The 13617-nt window shown below is 37.0% G+C and overlaps 1 protein-coding gene and 1 pseudogene across 2 annotated transcripts in view; one reads left to right on the plus strand and one right to left on the minus strand.

Annotated features, from left to right (window-relative positions):
• Nucleotides 1–13617, plus strand: part of LOC116663076 — a 125549-nt gene that overhangs the window by 96221 nt on the left and 15711 nt on the right. For both annotated transcript variants that reach the window (XR_004319130.1, XR_004319126.1), the window contains one exon: nt 13248–13309. The gene's annotated coding sequence lies outside the window, so the exon portion shown is untranslated. The remainder of the gene's footprint in view (nt 1–13247; nt 13310–13617) is intronic.
• LOC102509518 lies at nt 1703–8471 on the minus strand (annotated as a pseudogene).

Genomic DNA, 13617 nt, shown 5'->3' on the forward strand with positions numbered 1-13617 from the left:
AGACTCCCAAAGACCCAACTTCCTGATACCATAACATTGGGAGTTAGAATTAAACATATGCATTTTAAGGGGACACAAACATTCAGACCATAGCAGAAGTGTTTGTATAGAAAAACAATGTTGTTTTGTTTTGTTTTATTTTTAACTTCCCTAACCCAGCTTTGACTTTGTGGCCCCTGGGAAATGCCCCTTTGTTAATATTCCTAAGTTTATATCAGTGAAAAAAGAGGGTCTTTCTTGTTATATCATTTCTCTTCCTATTAGTCTTATCACACTGAACTGGCAGGTGGCATTCTGGGAAGAGACGGGAACTGGGAGTCCATGTCTGGAAAGGAGGCTTACTACCTACTCCCAATCTGCTGATCTAGGCTAGTCAATATCCAAGTTCTCTTCTAGCATTAAAATATTAAAACTCAATCTGAAAGTTAGAAATATTAATGCCCCTCATTTTAAACAATTAATAGCTAAATTTCTGAGCTAGAATGGGAACACAAAGTGATACAGCAAGGGGAACAGGATATAACTCTTCTTATGAGAAGAGCTGAGGTTCTCTTTCCTTGATGATGCTAAACATCAATGACTCATTTCTATACATGAGTTTTCTTAACAGCAAAAAGCTCTGCATGAGTCCCAGCATTTGTGGAAGGGGCAGGGGTTCTCACTCTGTATCCATCCTACATTTTTCCTTCAAAGATGTTGCAAGCACCCCTATAAAATATACTGACTCTTCTCTGGGCATGATGCTTGCTGGCATAGGAATTTGATGTTTTCCTTGTGCATAAGGAATTTGGTGGGCAAGTTTTAAATGCTGTTTAATAACAAGGAAGTTCTGGAGTTTTACGTGAGGCAGGATCTTATGACTTTTGCCTATGTTTTGCTTCAGGAGCACTTCTCTCTCCACTAATTTAAAAAAATTAGGTGTAGATAGGAACATAAACCTAACTAACATCATCTGAAGTTTTTAATGAAAATGACGTTTTGTCACCTTCTTATATTTTTCTATCTTACATTAAAAAGCATGTGAATTAGCTCTGAGGGAAGGATGCATAGAAATTACTACCTTTGCCACGTGGGACCTCAAGCCTCTGAAATTATTGATTTCTTAATAGAATGGGGATTCATAGCATTGATTATATTTGTAGCAATTGAAGTCACATGGTTATTCTGGAATTATTACATATTTATAGTATACAGATTATATGATATTTATAGTTCTCATTTAATAGCAAACACACAGTTTCCATGCAGCAAATGGCTATTAAAATCACAGGAATCATGGAAATTAGATTTATTTGGGCTTCTGTGGCTGCCTGAATTCCACAAGATAAATGCCAGATTTCTTTTTTATTGCCAGACTCCATACTTAAGAAAACCATGAAGAACTTGGAATTTCCTAAATAACTGTCACAGAGATACAGTTCAATTTAGACTCTAAAAAATGCATTATTATGCAGTTTCCTTGTCCCCGCCCCCAAACACTGCTATGTCTTCAACCTTCAATCCTCAGTACTCCTGCCATCTGCTCAGATTTTACTGGTTTCATAGTTGACATAAAATTCTGAAAAGAATTTGACTATAGATTACTAACTTTATTACTAAATCAAAAGTCAGAGCTAAATTTTATCATCTTAATTGTCTTTTGTTGTTTGGGCTAGATTCTTTTCTTTTTTTTCCTGGCATCCAAAATCTTTTTAATAACAAGTTATCCCCTGGCGTGCTCGAACTTCTGGCCCTTGGAGAGTACATAGGGTTTGTTGTGGCTGTACGGGCTTCCTGGGGCCTTGCCAAAATGGCCTGTACACCTCTCGGCCCTTGCAAGGACCGGAGAGCAAGGCAGTGCCGCAGCCCTTTCGCAATTCCAGGGCCAGCTGGTCGAAGGTGAAGATCTTGCCCCCCGCCTTGAGGATGCAGCTCCAGGCACGGATGCTCGCTTGCAGGGCACGCACCTTCAGCTTGGGCACCTCCTGGACATGCACATCATTGGTTATGGTCCCCACAACCATAACTGTTTTGCCTTTCCAATCAGGAAGCTTCATCTTCGGATCATTCAAGAAATGGACAGAGGTGGCCGGTTGGTGCGACTCATAAACAATCTCTTCAGCACAACTTGATTGAAGGTGGAGTTGGTTCGTCTGGCCAGAAACCTGTACAGCTCGACCAACAGCCTTAGAAAGAGATCCTGGCTCTTGGGCTTCTTGCACCGAATCTTTCGGTCCTTGTTGTGGCGGATGTCAACTCGCTTCCTCCTTAGCCAGGTCTGGAAAGAGAGAGCTTGGGCTAGATTCTTAAGGAGAAATTTCAAGCTGTGTCTTTCAGTAAATATTTATAAATCACTTGTTGTAAGTTCAGAACTGCCCTTAGATTGGTAGGCATGCAATAAATTCTCATGCTTTATTTCTACCTTCTAAGGGCTGATAGTGCCAGGCGTGATGAACAATTTAGAAGAAAGACTGAAGTTAAAAACAACCATTAGGAGACTACTGTGGATAAATGAGCTTTGGGTAATAGTGCTTCCTATTAGTTTAGTACATTGACAAGAGGCTTATAGACCAAGGAATCAGAGATACACTGATGGCTACTAGTGAGCTGTGGAAGTCAAAGGAGACAGATGGCTCTGGGATTAAGAGTTCATGGTATAGACATACATTTATCTGAATAGTGATTTTATAAGTAGATTTTGGATATCACTGATCGATCGATCGATCTATCTGTCTGTCTGTCTATCTATCTATCTATCTATCTATCTATCTATCTATCTTCAATCATCACCTATCTATCCACACACATAAATAGGGAAATACACATATATAGACACCCCATTAAATAGATGTGTTAGAGCAGGCAGATACCTAGATATGAGCAGGGAAAGGGGGACACAGACCAAATGGCAAGAATTGGGCAGAAAGGAGGGGTACAAGCCAAATGCAGGAAAACATACATCACATAAGAACCAGGGGTCCCTGGGCAGAGAAATAAAAGCAGGAGTCTTTGGGCTGATAAGGGGCCACACCTTTTGACCTGGAGACCAACAAAGAAAGGTCAGAAAAGGCAGGAATTTCCAGTGTCCGAATGTAACCTTTTGCTCATTATGCCCTCATTTCCATAAAATTAGCCTTGCAGATCAGAAGTACTCATCAAGTACTGACACCATGACACTTCTGATCCAGACTGAATAAGGACAAAAATCCCTCCTCCCTTTGGGAAGGTGGAGTTGAGATGATAATCAGAAAATACAACCCTAAGCCCTTCCCTCCTCAGTGAATATTCTGCCCATTCATTTTTACACCCTATGTAGCTAACTTGGCAAAGAAACTCAGGGCAGCCGCTCACCTGAGCCTGCCCACTCTCCCCTTGAGAGTGTACTATCCATCCTTTAATAAATCCTCACTTTACTTTTTTTAACCTCTAAATCTTGTCTCTGAATTCTTTCTGAGATGGGACAAGAACCTGGAACACCGGTTGGATCCACCGGCAACAGTTGTACTAACCCTAAACCAAAGTTTAAAAATATCTGGGGATGTTTCTGAAGCAATATATCTATTAATTGTTCACTTTTCAGACTGCTGTCCATATAGAGTGGATCCTTTTCCCTGAAGATTTTCATTTTTTATTAATGTTATTTATTCCTATGGAATGCACTAAGCATGTCAGCTTCATTTAGACAGTCCATACATCATCAGTAAGAAGTCACAGTCCATATTCACTCTTCCTTTTTATAAGCTCTAACTTTCTGACTTATTTTTGACACTGTTGTATTTTTCAGAGTATTTCTTCAGAGAATCTCAGATTTAAATCCATCAACATGTGGTAGAATCAAGTCTCTGCCTTTTCCCTCATAGCTATATTATTTCCAAACAATAAGATTTTAGGACATATAAACATTAATTTCTGGTTTACCACTTTTCCAAGGTCATATTATTTTGCTTCAATTAATATTATATTTGAATATTTGCATATCCCATAGTGTCTTTGGATTAAATAGAAAACATATGATTAATTCCATTGCTAGCCACATGACTGCTGTAGATACCTTATTAACATATAAATGATTCAGTTGAAAATGGAAAGTATTCCCACTGCATTTAGTCAGAATATGGTAAAAGCTACCTTGCTAGTGATATTTCCCATGCATCCCTCTCATGCCCACCTGAGATCCCTACCCTCCTTTTTCGATGCCCTATTCTTTCAGGTTCGTCACTGATAAATGTTAGCTTCTACTCTGTGCTCAGAATTATATCTTTTACATATGTTTCATTAAGTTTTACAATAAAATAGATAAAAGTTTATATAAACATTAGCCTGGCTTTTTGTTTAAAGAAAACAAATCTAATCCTAAGTAAATAGTCATTAACGTGTATTTCAGGAAAGGTCTTAATTTTGATTGGTTGTGCTGTCTATGAAATGAAGAAACTGCACAGAAAGTCAAGATAGCAATGCAGTCTTAATGCTGGTGATGCTATGTACTCTGGCCTGGACTTGGGGTGGGGCATCTGAAAGGTTTCTCAGAGGAATAACTTCTAAAGTGACGTGAAGAACCAAAGTTAGCCAAAGAGAATGGGAGTTAGGAGAATGTAATAAAGACAGAAATGAATATAGAGAGAAATCAAGTGACAATAGTTATGTCAGGGTGGCATGACAAAGTGATTCAGTGATGGGCATAGAGACAGAAGTCAGCCTGGACATGTAAGCAGAAACCAGCGTCCAAGGGACTGTCATTTAGCCAATAGAATTGGATTGTATGGCAAAAGCTATCAAAGTAGCACAACCCGTCAACATACTTATGTGTTGTTGAATGAATTAAACTAGGAGGCCGTTATACTCAGGAGGCCATGGTGGCCAACATAAGCAAACCAAAATCTAAGCCTGTGAAGGCTTCATGGTGATGAAATCAAAACGCCAAGGACAACCAATCACAGTCAGCTAGGCTTTAAGCTATAGCCAATCCAGCAATCTCCTTTCTTTGCTTCTGCGCTTTCTCTGTTTAAGTCCTTCCCCTGGCTCCTGTTGGCAGAATGTGCCTAACCACTTCCGATTTGGGACTTCTCAATTCCAATTGACTTTTGCTCAAATAAACTCTTACAGTTTTTTAATATGCCTCAGTTTATCTTAACAGTTCCTAAGTAAGAATGCCACTTTGGTCTTAATAATATGAGTGTAGTACTGTATTTTTTTTTTTAATGGCAAAGATTGTCTTTAACAGCATTCTGAAAGTTGAAGCAATAAGTTAATCAGCCAGCAACAATCAATGAAATATAATTTCTTTAAGGCAAAAACTACCTCTAAGGAAATGATCTTATTTTGGCATTTCTTAAAATCTCTAACATGGCTTTGGATCATTTCCCTGCATCATTAAGCTCCATGTAGTTTTAAGTCTGAGAATGGACTGATATGTAATAAATTCTTGTTAACTTAAATGATATTTCTGAATTAGTTATGCCTTCCCCCTACCCCAGTCTTTTAGGAGTAACATTCTTCTGATACAAACTATATATTTAAAGGAAAGGAATTTTCCATAAGTATTTTTATATTTTGATATGGAATGTCACTATCATGGAAACATTTATGAAAAAACAAAAGAGGGAACTTAATTATCCAGGGAAAAACTTGGGAAAGACTTTAAAACCCTTGGAGGAAAGCACACATTTACAGTATTATAAAAAAATAAGAAGTTAGTCACTGTAGACAGAGCCTCTCAGGTGCTGGCACACTCAACAGTCTTAAATAATAAAAAAAAATGAGAAATAATTTGAAATTAAGGCTACTGAGCATGAACATCAACAAAAATTGCCGGAAAAGTTAGCAATGCAAAAGTTACAGGAAAAAAAATAACCAGCATTCACATATCCGGTGCTAGCTTCCAAAATCAGTTTTTAACAGATTACAGTGAAGACATAAAACTTTTAAGTCATACAAAGGAAGGTAAGAAAGAAAAAAAAATAATGTGGTAGAAGAAGGGAAAAAAGTGACAGACAAGAGAAATGGCAGCTGAACTCAGAAGCAATGATAGGTACTGTGAAAAACAGCAAAGGATGACAAAGCTGCCTGTGGGTGAAAGAAGGAAGAAGCACTGACCAGAAAAACAGTGAGCGCTAGGGACAGGCAGCAAAAGAGAAAAATCATACTTACTTCAATAATTCTGAGCACGTTTCTTTGTCACATTTAAATGCTGCAGCAGTATTTGATCAGTCTAGGGACACATTTAAAAATTTTCTTAGTACTTGAAAATATCATCCATAAAATAATCTTATTAAGGAAAATCAGCATGCTTCATTTTTTAAAATAATAATAAGGAATAGTGTAACATATTTTAGAAATGTGTTCATAAAAGGATGAAAATGAAATTTCCAGAACTTGAAGTATCAAATCTCCATTTGTCTGAAACTTAATTTATCCAAATAACCCTTTTCTAAGCTCTAGCCACTCCACTATCGTATTTGTCTCAATATCAGTAAATTAAAACTTATTTGTCTGAATTATCCAGCTAATTTTATTGTTGCATTTCAGCCATCTCCTCATTTCATCTGGGTAGAAACAGGCTGATTTCAATTCTTATTACTAAATTACTTCTTTTCTGCTGGATATAATCACTGGCTTTCTCAACCGTTAAAAATTAGAAATCAAGGTTTCAATAATACATTATGTGTTCAATGGGAATCTAGAGCATTCCACGTTAATGAAAATTATAATAGTAATCCCCCTGTGTTAATATACTGCCTGAAGAATAAAATGAAACAAAACGCAAATGTTGAGACTTTTCTACAGTCAAAGAGTTTGGACAGTTTCCATTTTTATCTGCTCAAGCCACACAGCCAAGGGCTGCCTGAATTTCCTTATCTTTAGTTTCATACCTGAATTGGATGCAGTTAGTTGTTTTTTTTTCCCCCTTTTAAATGTGTGATTCAATTTTGAGAACTTCTTAAACATAGTCTAGGGATTGTAAAAATCCTTGGAGTGGGGCCAGATTTTCCTGAATTAATATGCACTCTTCTCTGCCTGTGTTACACATGACTGCCGTTGACATTTCTCATGTCCCCTTTCATTCCCATTGCTAAAGTGCCACGCCACTCTGTTGCACTTCTGCAAACACTTCTCCAAATTAGCTTGAAGCAAGTAGCCCTCTCTTTTGCTAATATGTCATGATCTTAATAGGAATGTGTGGTCAGAGTCCAGTATAATAAACAGATAATGTGCAAAATGAAATTTTAAAAGGTCGGCTGCTCCTTGTTGCCACACACATCTTTGCATTGCTAGTGTTTAAAACTGGCATGTGTATTAGCAGGAATTTTCTGTCTCATTTTTAATTTCTCCATTTTTAACATAGAAGAAAAATTTACTTTGGGGACTTAATTTTACCTTCAGTGTTCTCTGACACCCTATACTATTCATTAAAAAATAATTGGCATAGTTGTTTATTAAAATGCACTAATTCTGAAAAGGTACTGAAATATGGTAGATCACTTCCATTTGTTTTGTTTGTCTATCTGTGTGGGGGTGGGTGTGTATAAATGTTGTATGAATACTAATAAGTGTCTATTCATAATCATGTTTTCATAGGTGACAAACCTGTAAAATGTTTCTATCCTGAGATAAATGCCTGGAATATGATGATATACCATTTATTTAGTTCCATGTGCCCGGGAAAGATTATAAAACCTCAGACAGACTTAGCCTTAGGAGGCCTTTAACATGTTCTGTGACCAATCATTTGTTGACTCCCATGTATGGTGAAGTTAATGAGGACCAAATATCAGATACAAAACATTAGGATTCCCCTGCCCCAATAAAAAGGAGTAATTTATGGTAAGCATAAAGAATAAATGTTCTAAAGAAATATTTATAGTATCTGCTGGGGACTTGGTGTGCTTTCTAATTGTATTAATGTGCAGTTAGCATTAGATGTTGAAACACAGTTTTCCACAAGACTCTTCTCCTGTTCAGTTTGTTTAGAAATTTTCTTTGGAAGAACTACTGTACCAGCCCTACAATGTAACTGTGCTACAGCTCACTAAAGTCCTTGGTGTGGCTTTGCAAAGTTAATGGTTACATACATTTCAGGTAATGAAAAGCATCCAAATATGTCAGGTTAAGAAGCCATTTCCTCAAAGTGTGGAGCTATGGATTCACTGGAACAGGAGAGAAATCAGATAGGAAACTGAAACATATCTGTAGATAACCTGCTTTTGAAAGAGAGATTGTGCTGGTGTGTATGTTGTTTGTAGAAGCTGGTGGTGTTTGACCCAGATTGCTCTCAGGTGCAAGGACCCGTGGTTCTGCTGCAGTAAAGTGTTGGCTACGAGAGGCTCACAGTTATTTCCCTTTATAGAGAGTTGATCTCCCTGGGCTGACATTAGCTGCTGGCCTGGAGATGCAGATGCTTCCCTGCATTAATGCTTTCCAACCCTTGGCAGAGTGCAACCAACAGCTAACACAGAGGTCCAAAAAGCCAGGCCCGTGGGTTCAGAGGGATACATCCCGGTAAGCCATTCATGCTCCAGAGTTTCCAGTGGGCTCAGGCTGAACCGAAGACTCAACTAAAACCACATCTTTGCTTAACTTCTTTCCATGTCCTGTTTCCTTGCTGCCCTATTGGTTTCTCCTGAGAGCACTTCCCCAGTGAATCTCTTGTCTGGAACTCCAATTCCAGGCTCTGCTTCAAGGCAACTGGACCTAAGGCAACACTGACTTCACTCCTTCAATTTTAGGACCCTATTTAACAGACAACTACTGCAGTCCTCGCACATTTACAGACAAAACCACACAGGAAATAATTCCTGATCTTGAGGCATTCATGGTCTGGTGAGGGGGAGGACACATGATGGGTCATTACAACGTGAAATGTGTTATGACAGAGGAAAGAGCATGAAGTTTGGCATGAGTGGGGTCAGGAGGCTTCAAAGAAGAGGTAACAATTGAACTGCATATTTATTAGTAGGGAGAAGAGAAAGAGGAAAAAAAATCTTTTTTCCAAGACACAAGAACATTATGTCTTTGGGAAAACATCATAAGCTCAATATGTTTAGAAGATGCCCACGGGAGAGAAATGAAGGATGAGATTGACTTAGGCAGGAGGGCAGACTGCCGGGCACCAGTGCGAAGAGATTAGAGCTTATCCTGCAGGATATGGACTTCTGAAGAATGTTAAACATCAGAGTGATACGATCTTATTTAAAATAAAAAAATACTGAAGATATAAATTTAGAGAAAGAAGGAGGTGCAGCGATGAAAAAAGAGGTAAGTGAAAAATATTGATAATGTAGGCAACGGCAGAGGGAATTCTTTAAGGATGTGAGATATGAGAGATAGAATGAAGCTACTTAAAAATTTGATGATTTATAAAATGTAGGGGGTGATGAGAGTCTAGGATGAATTCTGAGGATCTGGCCTCAATAACTTGGTATCTGATGGTTTCAAGAGGAATACAAAGGGAAGATCTTTTGATTCTACCACCAAACGTTTGTTTTTCACTTATATTGTCTTGCAAATTTCTAGTGCTTCCTTAGTAGGCAAATTTACTGGTAGCTGGTAAACACAGGAGAAAAGATCTGATGATTTTTACCTTTAAATAATCTTTATTAATGTCCCTCTTTCAAGTTGTTAAGGCTGCCCTAGTTGGCAAGTTTAACTTTTTTCCCCCTATCCTATCCAACTCAAACTTTCCTGTCAGTTGAAAAGTTTTATAAATCCCTGTCCTCTGGAAAACCTTGTCCCCCTATTTATTTTTAAATGTATTAGGTAGTTCTTAAAAACTACAAATTATGTTTCTACTTCCTTTGCCAATATTGCTCTGTTTAGAAGTCTTTTTGTAAAAATAATATCCTTTCATAGCTTTCAACATACTGTTATTTCAAATGGTTTTGATTGAAGATGCTAAAGCAGTGGTTTCCACTAGAATTTTCCCAGGGTTTCTTCAAGGGAATGTAATGGAAGATTCATGTGCGTGTTTCTGTGGAGTCTGTATGGTACTTGTAACCAATGGGGGCAGCTAGAACTGAGATACCACAAAAATCCCAAGGGACTGGCCATAGCAGAAGCTTGTGTTGAGACATCATGGACACAGAAAGCAAACAGAGCTCATATGGAAAATTTCAAGGAAAGATGTTCTGAATTGCAGATACTGATTTGCAAATGAACTGCTTCTCAAATAGGGAACTCTAATATAGCCACGGTGATTTAGCAGCTGCACCTGAGATTTATTTATTTAACAATTCTCCCAAGGAATACTAGAGAGACCTGTTGGTCTGTAAAATAAAATATGTAATTAAATTGAAAATGATATAAGAATATGTGTGTAATCACTTTTGTCAGAATAAAGTAAGGAGGACTTCTGACTATTTCTAGATTGTTGGGTTAGGAAGTCTATTTTTAGAATATGTTCTACAATAACCTTTGATTGTTAACTATAAATTTCCATCAGGATCTGAAAAAAACCCAAATGTTCAAATGATTGTAGGCCAAAATTGTCTACTTCTCTGTCATATTTTTATTTCTAATATGTCCTGAATTTATAACTTATCCATTTCACATGGACAATGAGATTTCTATTTCTCTTCATATTCCTGAAATAAATGCAAGTATTCCTGAAAATAGATAATATCAATGTGACTTTGATTGATTGCTTACTTTGTTTTCCCTCTGCACATTGTCATACAATATCTCTGTGAATAAATATTTATCGAGTATGTGCCAGGTTTATTGTTTGTCTAATAGTTACATCATACGAGGTAAGGTGCATTTCCTTAAGATGTAACATAAACCTGGTTTTTAACAATGCCATTTTGGTACTTCAGTTAGTAAGCTTTCTATTTAAACCAGTGTAGACTCTTATGCCAACCCCAAACAGATTTTAGTATTTTACTACTTGGTAGAACATAAGTATTCTCTCTGGGAATAATTCCATCTCAATATTGGTTGATGCCAAAAATCATCCTCAGGTCCATAAAGGCATTTAGAATATATAATTTAAAATTCTGAGACTATATAATAAATCAATGTTTACTGACTTTGTAAAGAAATAGAATGTGGGAAAGCAATCAAAGGATTCAAATACTGTTTGACTTGATGGATTTAGTTACCATGTGCTATTGGTATTTGGTGAGGAACTGGTATCCCAGAGGAAATCATTTTTAAACCAAAATATAAAATAAATGAACCTTTTTTTTTTTTGCTTCCATGTTATTTTATAAAAGACATTTCTGTTTTACCACAATCAATTTTGCCAACCTGCTAATGCCTTCGACCCTAATCTGAGAACCTTTTACTTGAACTTGGCCTCCCAAATAAGATAAATCTATTCCTGGTTGTGGTTTGTGGAGGGCAGAGGGACAGCCAGCTTGGGCTTACCCAACCGATACTAAGTGCGATATTATGGTGTAGAAAAGGGAACATGCCAACTCAAAGATGAAAGAATTTCCTGTGCTTCACTTCTTAAAGCATTGAGAATTATTGAGTTGGCCACTGATGTACAGAAAAATATTCTAAACTGGAAAGTAATTTGTTTGAAAGGATTTTCTCCCATGGTGAAAACCCATGAAAATAACTTCTATGTATTATAATATATAAGGTGAAAGTTGATATCCTATATGTCTAAGTAATATTTTCCTACATGAGCAAAGTCTCTGGAGTCTTGATAATTAAAACTACCTTATAATATGGGCAAAGTGGATGGAGGTTGAGATTTTCCACCACATAAGTATCGGCTAAGTTTTATTGCCTGAAAAAAAATGTGTTTTTTCATTAGTGAGTTTTTCTATATTACTGTGTGCCAGTTGTAACATTTATTTTTGTTTTACACAAGTTTTGATTTTTCCTCATTTAATTAAATTCAGATTTTTATTGGCTGGAGTTGGTTTCTTGGAAATGTTTGTCTTCAAAATGATGTCAGCAAATAACCTCCAAGTGGTTTTGTTTTTGAGTTGAAGAAAGGTACGATTTAGATGGAGAGATAAGAGGAGAAGTGAATACTGCTGACAAACAAACGTCACTTTCATCATACTTTTACCAGAATTAAGAGCCTAATGTGTCTTAAAGCCTATTTCAAAAAGTACTAACTCATTTATTTGGCATTGGAGTTCTTTCTTCAACAGCTCTCTATGACCCTATTTTTCTGCTGTTGTCAGTAATCTAGCTTCCTCCCAATACTTACTCAATTTTATCTGTATTCCCCTTCTGAATCTTTTCACGCGATCCTCCTCCTGTCTAGAAAGCCTTTTCTGCTGCTTTCCGCTCATTCAAGCATCACATGCTCTTTAAGGCCTTGCTGAAACACAGGTTTTGGGTGAGGCTTTCATAGGTAAACTGGCGAAGAAGGCTCTTTGTGTACCTCTGTCACTTTAAATGCCTTTTAATCACATACATGTGATTATGTACCTACGTCTTGGAGATAAATGCCTATATTTTGGAGTCTGTCTGCCTGAATTAGAATCTTAAATTTTTGTCTCTTGCAATGTACAAGCCTAGGTTGCAACATCCACTCAGAAAATTTATGCACAAATTCAAGTTGAGGAGATGGGTTATTTCATTCTTAGACAGCCCTCAGACTTTAAATTCAACATTTTTCTTGGGAGTGTCTTCACAGAAATGAGGTTTGAGCTAATTGAGCTTAAGTACAGTTAGATACCTACCTGAAGAAAAGAGAGGGTATTCTAAGGAAGAGAGTAACATGAGAAAAATTCTAGAGGTAAGAAGGAACAAGGTGTGTTTGCACAAACAATAGTAGACTGAATATAAAATAATAATCTATAAGATTGAAAGCATTCAGCCTGCTGGTAACTTACAGCCTTTATTCCATGTGTGCACCCTTTGTTTATATGCTTTGGTTTTGTGGAATAATCAAAATATAGCAGAGATAATATTCCTGGCACAGTACATTTCACCCAGACTATTTGAAAAATGTGACCAAGCAGATCATTTTAGCTCAAAGAATCTGAATATGTCCATGAATCTTCTGGTTCAGTGTATCAAATATCTTTTTAATTTAGTAATTATTTGATATTTTATTGTCCTGTGCTTAATAGATTACCCAATTTTATACCTATATACTTTAAGCCTACCCTAAGAGTTATTATGTGTTTAACAGGAGCAAAAAGGACCTTAGTCTTTCTTTTATCATGAACCCTGGAGAGACATCATAAGGGATCAATGTTCTAAAAGTTTCACTTTAGGCAGATGATGAGGCATCTATCAAAACATGTGATTGACACAAGGAACTCTACTAACCCCATACATCTTAACTGCTCTTTTTGTTTCAGGTTAATATCTTCCTTCCAACTTCACGGAGTCAACAACTGATTCAAGAGGATCAAGTGTCGATGTAAGGGAATCCTCACTATTTGTCATTCTTTCATTCAGCAAATCTTTGTTGAGTCCCACTATGTGAGATTGGCATTGAATTAAACACTTGTGATATATCAGGGTCCTAAATAGATATATAAGTCTGCCCTGTGGAGCTAACATTCTTGTGGTTATACATGACGAAGGAGACTATATTATAATGATTTAAAGCTTGAGCTCAGAAGTTGGACAGAATTGGGGTCAAATTTCAGCTCTAACTTCTACTAGCTTGAGTGAGTTTCTTTTCCTCTAGTTTCCCCACGTGTAAGTTAGGGATAACTATGATAC

Source organism: Camelus ferus, chromosome 1, assembly GCF_009834535.1.
Source record: "Camelus ferus isolate YT-003-E chromosome 1, BCGSAC_Cfer_1.0, whole genome shotgun sequence".
Lineage (NCBI taxonomy): Eukaryota > Metazoa > Chordata > Mammalia > Artiodactyla > Camelidae > Camelus > Camelus ferus.